Genomic DNA, 15,889 nt, shown 5'->3' on the forward strand with positions numbered 1-15,889 from the left:
AGGAACAGGGAGTGTGGTTTAGAGGAAGGTGATGGATAAAGTTGCTTAGCTAATGGGACTAGTTACTAGATAAACTTATTAAAAATATTTTCTCCCTCACGGATTATAAGGATACCATGTAGATATTTAAGCAACTTATCAAAGGAGCCAGATAAAATGTGTAGAGAGGGGAAAGGACTCTGTCATGAAAATTATAAAAGAAGACCACTGAAATCATCTATTATATAGCAAGAAGTTTGAAAGTATGGTCATTAATACTCGTGGTAAAAGTAGGAAAGAAGGAATGACTCTGAGGGATTCCACAATGATTGACCACAGAATTTGAATTTCCAACAGAGAGGGAGCAGAGATTACTGCAAGGTTTTGAAATTTACATCACTCGGACCATAACAGTCACAAATGGGGAAGTCAAGAAGGGAACCCACATGGAGAAACTGGAAGAGAACACAAATTTTGTTTTCTGCATTGCAAAGTATGCCTAGGACGTCCAGGTGGAGATTTTTTAAAATTCTGTTTAAAGATTTATTTCATTTATTGGAAAGGTAGACTTACAAAGAGAGAGAGAGAGAGAGAGAGAGACAGACAGAGAAAGAGGTCTTTAATCTGATGGTTCACTCCCCAAATGGCCGCAACGGCCAGAGCTGGGCCAATCTAAAACCAGGAGCCAGGAACTTCATCTGAGTCTCCCACATGGATGGCAGGGGCCCAAGCACTTGGCCCATGTTCTTCTCCCTTCCCAGGTGCATGAGCAGGGAGCTGGATCAGAAGTAGAACAGCTGGGACTTGAACCGGAGCCCATATGGAATGCTGTAGGCAGTGGCAGCTTACCCGACTGCGCCACAGGTGGGGATGTTTTAGAAGCCGCTAGAAATACATGACAGGCTGATTCTGGAGATGTAAATTTGAGGCACAACTTAGAGGCTTCAGACAGGGCCACAAAGAAGGACAAGCACAGAAGCAAACAGCAGTGTGGGGAGGTGTTCAGGGCCAGCAGTGAAGTTGGTCACAGTCTTATTTGCAACTGGGATTAGATGACTTCTCTGAGGTGACTTTTTAAAAGAGACTTATTTATTAGACAGACAGAGAGGGGCAGAGAGAGATAAGAGAGAGGGAGAGATGGCTGCCTTAGCCAGGTCTGGACCAGGCCAAAGATAAGAGCCAGGAACTTCATCTTGATCTCTGACATGAGTAGCAGAAGTCTAAGCACTCGGGCCATCTTCCACGGCCTTCCTAGACACATTAGCAGAGAGCTAGATCAGAAGCTGAGCTGCAGGGACTGGAATCGACCCTCTGATAAGGGATGCTGGCATCAGAAGCAACAGCTTAATCCACTATGCCACAATAATGACCCCTGAAGTGACTTTCTTAGATGAAAGACCAGCTTACCCAGCATTAACTACACGTAATTCATTAGAATTTGTGTGTGTGAGAGAGAGAGCGAGCGAGCGAGAAAAAGCATATATAGATAGATGTAGATTTTGTGTGTGTGTAAAGCAAGACTGCATATATACAATGTGTGGGTGTGTGAGTTTGTGTATGTATATATGTAAGGTATGACAATTTCCGTACTATTGTTTAGAGAAAACTATCCTGAGTGAAGTTAAAAAGAGCATTTTCCTTTCACAAATGATCCTATTTCTTTAGGTGTTAGACAAAGTGTAGATTCTTTTTCACTGGAGTATGTACCTCTCCGAGCCATTAATATTCCAGAGTTGTCTATGGAATGCCAAGGGGAGAACCTGAGTTTCTCAGGCTTATTCTTAGCGCACTGATAGCGTCTCCTGGGAGCAGTGTTTTGCTGAATAATTTGAAAATCACTCCCCAAGATTAGTGTATGAAACCTGCATTCGAGTCACATGGAGTGCTGGAAAATGCAGCTGCCTGCACCCCACCCAAGACTGGACTAATCTGTATTTAACAAGGCCCTGCCCCTCCCCGCCCCACACACGTAATTCTGAATTGCAGTTAGGTTTAGAAACAGCTGGCCTAGATCATTTCTAGGACTCCATGTAAGAGAAAACACAGTGGGAAAGGAATACTTGGAAGAAAGGAACACTGTCAGAATGTATTTGGTAGAAGTTCAATAGAAGGCACAAGAGAATATGACAGGGTAAGGATTTGGTAAAGCGGGTAAGGCACCACTAGGGATCCCCACACCCCATATTGGAGTGCTTCCAGTCCCCGCTCTGCTTCCAGTTCTAGCTTCTTCCTAATGTACATCCTGAGAAGCATCCAGCTGCCCATGACGGAGACCTGGATTGAATTAACCAATTCTGGCTTTGGCCTGGCCCAGTCCCAGCTATTGTGTGCATTTGGGGAGTTAACCAGTGGATGAGAGATATCTCTCTCTCTGTCTCTCTCTGTCTCTTTCTCTCCTCCCCCTTGTTTCCCTCTATCTCTCTGCCTTTCAAATACAATCAAAATAAATAAGATAAGGGATTTTTAAAAAGGAAGAAAATGCAAGGGGCTTCAAAAAGTTCATGGAAAATGGCATGAAAAGATAATGTGGGTTTCCCAGGTGCTTTCTGAAGCTCCCTAAAATCACTGAAAATTGATGAAAATGAGGTAAAAAGTGACATTACTGCAGGTGTGAGCTGTGTAACTGAATTCTTTCCACTTCCAAAATGCATGTAAGTCTCCTAAAATGGCCATCTTTCCACTTAGGTGGAAACAGCAAGCTTTAAGGAAAAGTGACTTATGACCACCAGGTGTGATAGAGACCATGCCCCATTTCTTCCTTTTGTGTTTCCTTCCTTCTCTCTGCTCCCAGCCCCATCACTTGGCTGGCTCACTTCAGCCATCAGGCCTCCATCCAGATGCTGTCCCTCAGAGAGACCTTGCAAGGCCACTTCCCTAGTTACTACCTCATTCTCTGCTCATTTCCACTATTGCACTTTTACAGCAAACCTTTTTAAAGATAAACTCCAGAATGTAAGTGGGGACTCCTCTCTATGCCTGAGTCGCTGTCCCCATTGCAAAGTTGCACCACCACCCTTCACTCTGCATCTTGGAGTTGGGTACAGATTAACCCCCCCCCCTCAAGACTTGGTCCCTGCTTGGCAGATGTCTAGGATTTGTGTCAACCTGGGGTTAAAGGCAGGCTGCTGGCACTTCTGCCTGCTCTGGTGTCAAGTCTTGCTCCAGCCCCTGAACCCTAAGGCTCCGGTTCCCCTGCAGTTTCCCTTTTCTGTGAGCCGCAGAAAGAGGGGGAAACTCATGCCTTTTCCTCTTTCTGTTCGCTCTTCTTTCCCCTCTACTCCCCTGTGGCCACACCCCCAGGCTCCCAGCCTCCTCCAGGGCAGTCACAGAAAGCTTCAGAGGGCCGTTCTCATCTCCCAGAAGACTGCACACTATAAAAACAATTCTGAATTTGCAGTTAAAACAAAAAAGTATGTAAATTCTGACTGCATCGAAGCTCAGCTTCCTCAAGACTTCGATTAACCACTCTTTGGTTACCAAATCTATCCCCATTACTCCCAAATAGCAAGATACTTCACCGCATCAGAGTTGTTATCTCGATTTACAAGGTTTAATCTGGCATCAACTTGGCTTTCATAACTTTTTAATTTCATGTTTTCTCACTGAAATTAGACAAAAATAGGGGCAGGCATTTGGTGCAGTAATTAGGACACCAGTACCCCAAATCAAAGTGCCTCAGTTTGAGTCCTGGCTCCACTCCTGATTCCAGCTTCCTCTTAACGTGCACCCTAGGAGGCAGCAGGTTATGGCTCAAGTAATTGGGTCCCTGCCACCCACATGCAAGACTAGGATTGAGTTCCCAGCTGCTGACTCCAACCTGGCCCTGTCCTGGCTAATGCAGGCATTTGGGGGCATAAACCAGCAGATGGGAGATAAGTAGAAAATTAAAGCATTCCAGAGGTTATGCATCCTAAACTCCACAATTATACAAGTACTTTCTTTCTCCTTTCTTTCACTTATTACCACCTCTTCAAAAGAAATAAAAGTAGGCCGGCGCTGCGGCTCACTAGGCTAGTCCTCCACCTTTCGGTGCCGGCACACCGGGTTCTAGTCCCGGTAGGGCACTAGATGCTGTCCCGGTTGCCCCTCTTCCAGGCCAGCTCTTTGCTGTGGCCAGGGAGTGCAGTGGAGGATGGCCCAAGTACTTGGGCCCTGCACCCCATGGGAGACCAGGATAAGTACCTGGCTCCTGCCATCGGATCAGCGCGGTGCGCCGGCCACAGCGTGCCAGCCGCGGCGGCCATTGGAGGGTGAACCAACAGCAAAGGAAGACCTTTCTCTCTGTCTCTCTCTCTCACTGTCCACTCTGCCTGTAAAAAGAAAGAAAGAAAGAGAGAAAGAAAGAGAGAGAGAAAGAAAGAGAGAAAGAAAGAGAAAAGTAAAACCCAAGAAATCTGTTTAGCTCCAGGAAACAAATGCCTAGGGACAAGAAAAAAATTAAGCTTGACAAAAATGTGCCTTTGAAATTTGTTACATTTCTCTGGACTTCCCTTCCCTCTCATGAGCACTGGATTTAATTAGTAGACTCATTGTCCTATGGATTACCTTCATAGCATTGTACCACAGAATAAAAGAATTAACTAGGCTTATGCTTTGGAAAAGGAGCCTCTAGCTCAACAATGAAAACACAAATAGGGTAAGCTTTTAGCTTAGCACTTAATATTTGGGTTAAGATGTTTGCAACCTGTATCAGAGCGCTTGGGTTCTCTTCCTAATTCCAGCTCCTAACTTCACCTTCTTGTCAATCCAGACCAGGGGGGCCAGCAATCATGGCTTAAGTAATTGGGTTCCTGCCACTCATATAGGAGACTAGGATTGAGTTCCTGGCTCCCAGCTTCAGCCACTGTGTACATTTGAAGAGCAAATCAGCATATGGAGCTCATTAGCTCTCTCTGCCTCTCAAATAAATAAATTTAAACTTTAAAAAAAACCACAAATGATATTACTTAAAAAGTGGCCAAAATCCTTAAAAGAGACATCACCATAGGAGATACACAGGTGGAAAATAAGCGTATGAAAACATATTCCACATCACAAGTCATCTGAAATGCAAATTAAAATTAGATGTCACCATAGCTATATTAAAATGAGATGCCACTACACTCATACTAGGATGGTCCAAATCCAGAACACTGATAACACTTAGTGCTGGTGAGAATGTGGAGCAGCAGAAACTCTCATTCATTGCTGGTGGAATTGTAAAATGGTATAGCCACTGTGGAAAACAGCTTACCAGCTACTTACAAGACAAAACATACTCTTACCATACAATCCAGCAATCACACTCCTTGGAATTTACCCAAAGAGTTGAAAACTGATGTTCACACAAAGATGTTTATAGCACCAAGATGTTTATAGTAGCTTTATTTAAAAGTGCTAAATCTTGGAAGCAACCAAGATGTCACTTAGTAGGTAAATGGATAAATAAACTGTGGTACACCCAGAGGACAGACTACTGATTTGGCATTTTTAATGAAGTTTTTAAAGGCACTCTGATTTAGGTAATAAGTGAATGTAAAAACAGGAAAAGCTGCCTTCTGTTCTAATTATCAGTGCAGTTAGTGTGCTGTTTTTCACAGGGACATATTACCTACACACCAGAGAGACCCTTGTAGTACTTTCTCTTGCTAGAGGATGACCCCTTAAAGTTCCAAAAGTTTGTAGTGCACAAAACCAGTTTCAATGTTGTTTGGAAGGGAAAGTAGAAGCAATTTTATAATTTATAGACATCGTGCTTAGTTCTCTTCGAAAGTCCATTTGCAAGGCCGACGTTGTGGAGCTGCAGGTTAAGCTGCCACCTGGAATGTCAAGTCCTGGCTGCTCTGTTTCCAATCCAGTTCCCTTTTCATGTGCCTAGGAAGGCAAAGGAAAATGTTCCAAGTGCTTGGGTCCCTGCCATCCATAAGGGAGACCAGGATGAAGTTCCAGGCTCTTGGCTTGGACCTAGCCCAGCTGTGGCCTTTGAAGATGTTTAGGCCTGAACCAGAGGATGGAAGACTCTCTCTCTCTCTCTCTCTTTCTCTCTTTCTCTCTTGCTGTTCTTGCTGTGTCTCTAGCCCATACCGACAATGAGAAGGGACTGACTGGCCGTCTTAAGATCTGTCATCTTTGCAGGCCAAAGATCTCATTCCAAGTGGTCTCATATACTTTCAAATAAATAAATGTTTTTTTAAAACTTCATTTGGAGGCCGGCGCCGCGGCTCACTAGGCTAATCCTCCGCCTAGCGGCGCCGGCACACCAGGTTCTAGTCCCGGTCAGGGCGCTGGATTCTGTCCCGGTTGCCCCTCTTCCAGGCCAGCTCTCTGCTGTGGCCCAGGAGTGCAGTGGAGGATGGCCCAGGTGCTTGGGCCCTGCACCCCATGGGAGACCAGGATAAGTACCTGGCTCCTGCCATCGGATCAGCGCGGTGCGCCAGCCGCAGCGCGCCGGCCGTGGCGGCCATTGGAGGGTGAACCCAACGGCAAAGGAAGACCTTTCTCTTTGTCTCTCTCTCTCTCTCTCACTGTACACTCTGCCTGTCAAAAAATAAAAAAAAATAAAAAATAAAAAATAAAAAGTTTATTTGGGAGGCCGGCACTGTGGTGCAGCCGGTTAACGCCCTGGCCTGAAGTGCCAGCATCCCATATAGGCTCCAGTTCTAGTCCTGGCTGCCCCTCTTCCAATCCAGCTCTCTGCTATGGCCTGGGAAAGCAGTGGAAGATGGCCCAAGTGCTTGGGCCCCTGCACCCATGTGGGAGACCCGGAAGAGGTTCCTGTCTCCTGGCTTTGGATCGGCGCAGCTCTGGCCATTGCGGCCAATTGGGGAGTGAACCATTGGATGGAAGATCTCTCTCTCTCTCTCTCTCTCTGCCTCTCCTCTCTCTGTGTAACTCTGACTTTCAAATAAATAAATAAAATCTTTTAAAAAAAAGTTCATTTGGATAGAAATTCAGACTGTTTAGAGATAACTGTTAATAGAACCAATGTACCTTGTTTCAAGTTTGTCACTTGGGCTAACAGGTATTTGATAACGGTGTGTGTGTGTGTATGTGTGTGTGTATGTATGCATGTGTGTCAATTGTTTTCAAGGCTAATCATCTGATTATTTAATGTTCTCATATAATTTTTTAAAGATTTATTTATTTATTTGAGAGGCAGAGTTACAGAGAGAGAGAGAGAGACATGGAGAAAGGTCTTCCATCCATCAGTTCACCTCCCAGTTGGCTGCAACAGCCGGGGCTGGGCCAATCCGAAGTCAGGAGCCAGGAGCTTCAGCTGGGTCTCCCACACAGGTGCAGGAACCCAAGCACTTGGGCCATCTGCCACTGCTTTCCCAGGCCATCAGCATGGAGCTGGATTGGAAGAAGAGCATCTGGGACTTCAGCCAGTGCCCATATGGGATGCCAGTGCCACAGGTGAAAGCTTAATCTACTATGCCACAGTGCCAGCCCCTCCCATATAACTTAAGATTATGTCATATGACCATATGGTAGAATTATGAAACTAATAGTCCAATGTGATTTAACCTACAATTCAATGGCTTTATCTTGTTGAGGTGATTCAGATTTTTAATACAAATTTAATGTTTACTTTTTAAAAGTTATTTATTTTATTTATTCAAAAGGAGGAAAGAGAGAGAGAGAGAGATCAATCTTCCATCTGTTGTTTTACTCCTCAAATGACTGCAATATAATACTGGGGCTGGGCCAGGCTGAAACCAGGAGCCTGGAACTCTGTGTCTCCTATATGGGTGGCAGGGGCCCAGGAATGTGGGCCATCATCTGCTGCTTTCCCAAGTGGATTAGCAGGAAGCTGGATTCGAAGTGGAGTAGCTGGTACTCTAATCATCTGATATGGGATGAAGTTATCCCAAGCAGTGGCTTAAGCCACTACATCAACTGTGCAGGACGCTGAATGTTAACTTTCACGGTTGACAGTTAAGAGATCTATCATCTAATCTATTAAGGACACTATACTACTTAATTATAATGTGGAAAGTCTTAAATCTCTGTTACTAAAAGGACCAAACTAATAACCCCAAAGTTAAATGTATATAAGCCTCCCCAGGGACGGCATCTAGTGTAGCGATTAAGATGCCACCTGAGAGCCCCACATCCAATACCAAAGTGCCTGGGTTCCAGCAAGCTGGAGGAAGCAGTGAAGCTTAAGTACTTGGGTCCCTGCACAAGGGAGATCAGGACTGAGTCTTGGGCTCCTACCTTTGACTTGGCCCAGCCTCAGAGCATTTGTGGGCATTTGGGAAGTGAACTAGCAGATGGGAGATCTCTCTTTCCTTTCAAATGAATGAAATAAAAATACATTTTTAAACTTGAAAAATAAAAACAAACAAATGAATAAGTGGAAGAGTAGACCAAGAGTCACTGGATACAGAAAATAAGAATCAATACAGAACAGGAAGTTGCAAGCAGAAACACAAGGTAAAGGAATCTCCAAGAAAACAAGAAAGGCACACCAGGATGACACCTCTGGAACTACCAAAGAGGGAGAGGTGTCCAGATGGGAGCCCAATGTCTCTTGAGTAATAGGTAGGCCTAGCAAGATCCATGTTACCATCAAGCAGTATTTGTAATTGGAGGGCTAAGTGTGAGGCAGGCCAGGCTCAGATCTTTCCCTGTACTCCTGCTTTTAGCACGTGCAGGTGAAGTTCCAGCTCTCCCCTGTATAGCTAGGACAAGGAACAGCTGCTTGGGCTGCAAGGACACTCACCTCACCCCACAGAAGTACAGGCTTCGTCCTGATCCTGAGAGAGGGGGGTTGGTCATGCTGTGCTGCCCTGTTCCTTCAAGGAAAACCTCCTTCCCACCCCTTTTCCTCCCTTCTTTCCCTTTGTTTCTTGGTATTTCTCTTTCATCATTATTTTTTAAGGTTTATTTCTTTATTTGAAAGGCAAAGTGACAGAGAGAGGGGGAGAAACAAACGAGAGAAAGAGATCTTCCATCTGCTGGTTCACTCGCCAAGTGCTGACAACAGCAGGGGCTGGGCCAGGTCAAAGGCAGAAGCCAAGAACTTTATCTTGGTCTCTCATGTTTGTGTCAGGGGCCCAAGCACTTGGGGAGTCATTCTGCTGCCTTCTCAGGCACATTAGTAGGAAGTTGGATCAGAATGGGAGCAGTAGGGACTCAAAGCAGCAGTTTATTATGGGATGCCAGTGTCACAAGTGGTGGCTTAACTTGCTGTACCATAGTTCTGGCCCTTTCCTATTATCTTTAAAATTTATTTATTTTACTTATTTGATAGGCAGAGAGACAGCAAGAGAACAAGAGAAAATGAGACAGGGTCTCCCATTCACTGTATCATACCCCAAATGCATGCAGTAGATGGGGCTGGGTCAGATCAAAGCCAAGAGCCATGAACCAACCTGGATCTCCCAGTCTGGGTGGCAGAGATCCAACTTATTGAGCCATCACCTGCTGCCTCATAGGAAGTACATTAGCAGGAAGCTGGAATCAGCAGCAGAGCCAGGACTCAAACTCAGGAACCTGTTCTGATATAGGATGTGGGTGCCCCAGTGGGTGTTTTGTCTTATGCCAAAAGTCTGCCATGTGTTATTCTTTAAGAACAGATTCCCATGTTAAAAGGCAGGTAACTAAATTACTGTTTCTTAGGTTGTTTTCGCACTCACCAGCAAGCTGCCCTAATCAGCCTCAACTAGGTGAAGGCCCCTCATCTGAGCCACACATGGAGGAGGATGACCTACAGATGACTCCCAGAACTGAAGTTGTGCCCTCCCACAGCACCCCACGGAACCACTAATTGGACCATGAGCAGAAACACAAGAGCCCGACAGCTTTCGAAAGCAAGGGAACTCACAGATTACAACATCTGCTGACTAAACTCTTCTGCATACGGATCCCTACAGGGCCCTGCCATGGGCCCCACCAATCAGAAACTGCCCTGTGGATGAACTTCTCTCTCCTGGCCTCTAAAGCTTTCTTTAGACCTAACATACTTTTTTTTTAGACCCTGGATTGGGGAGGCAGATTGGGGTTTTACCCAGTCTGCATGCTGGCTAGCCATGCAGATAAGGCCTTTCTCCCCATCTCCCTCCCCCCACCCCAATAAAAATTGGTGACACTGACTGGTTTGTATATAAGGGTTGGACAGCATACCTACCCCTTTAGGTAGCAAAACTCAGCCTCTTCCTCCTTTAACTCCTTTAATTTGTTTCTGTCAGATATATCAAACATGGCCTGTGTTCCAGTACTTACTGTAGTCTGGTGTTTTCCCAGAACCACCAGTGGCCTCGCCCTCTGACATTTCCCAACCAAGCAGTTGCAGATTCTCGACAAAGCTGAAGCCAGGTTATGTCCCAGAGATCGTTTATTCGCCTACTCCTGGACACCTTCAATTACCACCGACAACATAGTCCTCTCCCTAGCACAGGGCAGTGTGCTTGATCACACAAGGTTCTGATCATCTGGGACCTCCACTTCTACATAAATTGGTGTTAATAAATAATAAAATGAGGAAAAAAACACAGAACAATACACACTGAAATTGTGAGTGTTTACCTTTAGGGAGGGTGGGACCGGCAGAGGAGAATGACAACAGGTTAAAAAAACACACAGAAAACCTCAAATGTACTATATATGCAATGCTTTTTTCTTTTAGCATCAGCTCCAAAGCAAATAGGGTACAATGCAAACTAGCATTTGACATAACTGAGCTGTGAATACTTAAGTGTTTATTATACTCATATTCATCTCTATTCCTGTCTGCATATTTGAAGCATTCTATAGTAAAACAAAAGTCATTTTAGAGATGAACTGGGGGGAGGCTAGGCCAGAGTCACTTCTAAAGTAGATCCCCTTTTATATTTGGGTCTATGATTCTGCCCTTCTTTCAAGCTAACAAGTTAATCTTTGACAACTTCATGGGTACCAACAGAGAGCATTAGATCCTTGATTTAGGTATGATAGATATCATTACACATGGGACATCCCACAACAAGAGTGTTAGCATATTTGCATTAGTTTCTCTCTTTTCATGTCTCATGGAGTGGCACAGATGGATTGAGATGAAAGCCTGAACACCTAGTGGAGTGCATAATAGATGAGGCACCTTGAGCTTAAAGAAACTGAATATTTTATAATGAGCAGTAAACAGGCTTGTTCTTTGTTCTGGAGAGAGATACTGTCTTTTAGACAGTCATCTTTTTAAAAGGAAGTGTGTTGTAGGCAGGCATATAGAATAAAATTGATCAGGTCTGTGAGCTGGAAGACCCTGCTATGCATTTCCCCTGAGTGTGACCTCATGCTCCTACCTGGCCACACCTGTGCACCCGCAGGCCAATCAGGTTAATTAACCACTCCCATTTGGAAGCGGATTAAAAGTCTGTGACACAGTGTGCCCACCCTCTCCTTTTCTTGGCTTTTGCCAGTGTGGGGCTTGCTGCAGCATTGCACCCAGAGGGTGCATGGCCTTCGGGCCACCCGCCCCATGTTTCCTGCACACGGCCTTCGGGCCGCCCGCCCCATGTTTCCTGGCCTACGTGCTCCTCCACCTGGCTGACTCCTGGTACTCGGTATGAATCCAGATTTATCCCTCTCTTTTAGATAAAGCCCTCACTCTCCTATGCATTTCTCTCACTGAATAAAAGCTTAAAAATGTATCCTGCTGCCTCGTTCAATTATGTCGGTATTCAGAATTCTCTGAATATGAGGCAAGAACCCACACAGGCTTATTAATACTGGGAATTTATTAATAAGCACACGGCGATATCGTATGGCACCACAGATGGGACTTTTGGGAAACTTTAAGGGGGCCATAATCCGATATCATATTTTAAGGGACCCATTCCGATATCAAGTGCAGAACAAAAAATAGTCACTATGCTAGTAAGACATGCAGACAAGTGAAAGACCCACTGAGAATTATCTATCTATACACTCAAATCACCCTGAATATTTTTGCATATATTACAATTGTAATTATATAGTTACTTGGTTACTTGGATGATTATTTGTTTACTATTTGTTTCTTCTGTAAATAATAAGCTCTTGGAGGGAAAGAGCACATTTTGAATCAAAAGATCACTCTTTCTCCAAGACTGCCAGCTTCTGGAAATAAACCCTGTCCTCTGATCAACCCTCATCTCTGGTGAATTGGCTATTCAAGTAGTGCGCAGCAAGGGCCTGATTATTTGTCTAGTAACAAAATGATTCCTCAAAAGGATGCCTGGGCACCTCGGAAGCTGGAGATGCTAGAACAAGTTCTCCGGGTTCAAATGAGCTGTCACATGTTAGTGCATTGGCTGGGAAATCAAACCCCTCCTCCAGCAGCTGGAACATCTTGGTTCCCGGGCCGGGAAGTCTCCCCTGGACTACATTAAAACACTTGCCCTACTATAGATGGTGGCTATAAAATGAATCTGACACATTCAAACCCTACTACTGTGGGCCCTTAGACGACCCCCACCAACAGAGTCCCTGGCTGCTGACTCCTTACAAGGACCCTGTGAAGCAGGAAGTAGCCAGAATGGACCATGTCCCAGTTCCCAAATAGCAGTCTGAGAGTGCAGATGGAGGAATGAAAGGAGTCAGTTAGGGCAGGAATGGTTAAAAGATAGAAAACAAAGGGGCCCCTCCTATAATCTCTCACATTCTCTTAGCCCAGCTGGGAAAAGGGCCTGAGCCAGAAAACAAGTGTTCTCACATCCTGGTTGGGGAGCTGCTTCCCCTGGTCTGCGGACTTGTTGCTCAATATACAAATAAGAAGTCAGAAAGAAAGTACAAAAGCAAAAGCGAGTTTATTTACAGTAAGCAACAAAAGCTCTCTGAGTTTTTTTTTTTTTTTTAAAGATTCGTTTATTTATTTGAAAGAGTTACACAGAGGAGAGGCAGAGAGAGAGAGAGAGGTCTTCCATCCAATGGTTCACTCCCCAGTTGGCCACAACGGACGAAACTTCGCCAATCCGAGGCCAGGAGCCAGGAGCTTCTTCTGGGTCTCACACGTAGGTGCAGGGGTCCAAGGACTTGGGCCATCTTCTACTGCTTTCCCAGGCCATAGCAGAGGCAGGATCAGAAGTAGAGCAGCCGGGTCTCAAACTGGCGCCCATATGGGATGCTGGCACTTCAGGCCAGGGCATTAACCCGCCGTGCCACAGCGCCGGCCCCAGCTCCCTGATTTTTTAAGGAGCCCCTCCTGGCTGTTTCCCTGGGAGCTTTCCCTGTGCTCTTTTAAACTCTCCCTTCTCTTTCCAATAAAAGTCTTTTGCTAAAACTAATAATAATAATAATAAGCTCTTAGAAGAGAGGAAACCATTTCTGATTTGTTCACTGCTACATCACTGTTGACTAGCAGAGTATAAATATGCAGCAGAAGCACAATAAATTATTATTGAAGATCTGCTTAAGGATTATTGGACTTGAGTACACTAAAGACACAGCCAAAAGAAAGATGGGTGCCAGGTTACTGATGTCATATGGGAGAATGTATTTTAATGATAGTTCTTTTCATTAATTCAGCACTTTTCATTTGACAAAGCACCTTTCATAAAATATTTAATGGAAATCTCACAATAAATCTTTGAATTAGATGAAGAAGTTAAGAGCCTGGATCAAGTCAATACTTTAAAATACTTTTTTTATTCGAATGTTTAAAATCTATAGCACTATTTAGATAAATGAAAAATTTAGACAGGCCTCAAATAAAGAATATTCCAAACTAACTTTATTTACTCTTATTTCCTTCTTATCTTGGGCAATGACAAAGTAAGGCAATGTCAAAAACAAAACTTGGGGAAATATTGCTTAACAGTTAATTATTTGTGAAAATAGCTAACTTAGTCATTACAGCTATCACAATATGAATAGACAGAATTCAATCCAACATTCTGTAAATTTAAAATAGCAGTACCTGGGGCATACACTGTGACACGGTAGGTTAAGTCGCCACTAAAGAAGCACACATCCCACATCAGAGTCCTGGCTGCTCTATTACCAATCCAGTTTTCTGAAAATGCATCCTGGGAGGAAGCAGGTGGTAGCTCAAGTACTTGGGTTCTTGCCACACACATGGGAGAGACCTAAATGACATTCCAGGCTCCGGGCTTCAGCCTGGCCCAGACCTGACTATTATAAGCATTTAAGGAGTGATCCAGAGGACATAAGAGCTCCATCTCTCTCTGTCTCTTCTTCTGTCTCTCTTTCTGTTGCTCCGCCTTTCAAGGAGGTGAAAACAAATAAACAAGCATCTTAAAAAGTAACAATGTTTGGGCAGGCATTTGGCACAGCAGTTAAGATGCTGCTTGGGACATCCACTTTCCATATCAAGAATGCCTGAGTTCCAGTACTGGTTCTGTTTCCAATTCCACATTTCTACTAACACAGACCCTTGGATGCAGCAGGTGACCTGGACTGAGTTCCCAGCTCCTAGCTTTGACCTGGTCCAGACATGGCTCTTACAAGGATGAAGGGACTAAACCAACAGATTCAAGATTTTTCTCTCTGTGTCTCTCTCCTTCTCTTTCTCTGTCTTTCAAATAAATAGAAATGAATAATTTTTAAGATAGCAGTGCTTTATATAAAGTATACAACATTTATACATGTTTTTATCCTTACAAAATGTGAAGTAGATATTACCATTGGTTTCCTTTTAACAAATGATGAAATTCAGGCTCAGAATGACTTAACTAATAGGCAGAAATCACAGAGGTCATTCTCCCATGAGTTAAAAGTACAGACATGTGGGGCTGGCACTGTGGTACAGTGGGTAAAGCTGCTGCCTGTGGTACCAGCATCCCATGTGGGTGCTGTTTTGAGTCCCGGCTGCTCTACTTCCAATCCAGCTCTCTGCTATGGCCTGGGAAAGTAGTGGAAGATGACCCAAGTGCCTGGGCCCCTGCATCTGCGTGGGAGACCTCGAGGAAGGGCCTGGCTCCTGACTTTAGATCGGCCCAGCTCCAGCTGCTGTGGCCATTTGGGAAGTGAACCAGTGGATGGAAGACCTCACTCTCGTTCTGCCTGTGCCTCTCCGTAACTCTGCCTTTCAAATAAACAAATAAATATGTGTATTAAAAAAAGAAAGTACTGTGCAAGGATTTCCAAATTTTTTCCACGAAAATAAAATCATCTTTTAATTCCATTTCCCATGAACTTTTGGAATTGCTCTTAAAAAAAAAAAAAAGACTTATTTATTTATTTGAGAGGTAGAGTTACAGACAGAGAGACAGAGGTCTTCCATCTGTTGGTTCATTCCCCAGATGGCCACAACAGCTGGAGCTGAGCCCATTTGAAGCCAGGAGCTTCTTCCAGGTCTCCCACGTGGGTGCAGGGGCCCAAGCATATAGGCCATTTCCACTGCTTTTTCAGGCCATAGCAGAGAGCTGGATCAGAAGTGGAGCAGCTAGGACTTTAACCAGTGCCTATATGGAATGCTGGCACTGCAGGCAGAGGCTTAGCCCACTAGGCCACAGCACTGGCCCCAGGAGTACTCTTATATATAAGAAAGACATTTCGTTTTTATGCCATTTATTTTGCATGTATATGTTGTTTACTAGGGATATATTTTTATATCTTGAACATCTAGCCTTTTACAACCAGCATGTAAATTCCTTTAGAACATGGATCATGTCTAATAATCTAAAGTTCTCTCTCTTCCACCTCTCTGCCTTGCCTAAACCAATTCAGGTGAATTCTTGGCTCTGCTCTGTTCCTCTCCCCTACTGAAAGTCACCTGCAGCATTAGCTCTCCTCTATTCCCAGGGCTAACCTAAGACAAAGGAGGATTAAAGTTCTTCAAAATCAGCATTTTGGGGTACATCCTCAAGCTTAGCCCAAACCTGTTGAGATGCTCCAAGTCTGATAACGACCCTCTCACCCAGAAGCTGGAGCCCCACAGTGGCCTCTTGTGCCTTCTGTTCTATTGTAGTTCCCATGTTCATGTTTTTTGTTTTGTTTTGTTTTGTTT

The sequence above is a fragment of the Oryctolagus cuniculus genome, chromosome 3 (genome assembly GCF_964237555.1).
Source record: "Oryctolagus cuniculus chromosome 3, mOryCun1.1, whole genome shotgun sequence".
Taxonomy (NCBI): Eukaryota; Metazoa; Chordata; class Mammalia; order Lagomorpha; family Leporidae; genus Oryctolagus; species Oryctolagus cuniculus.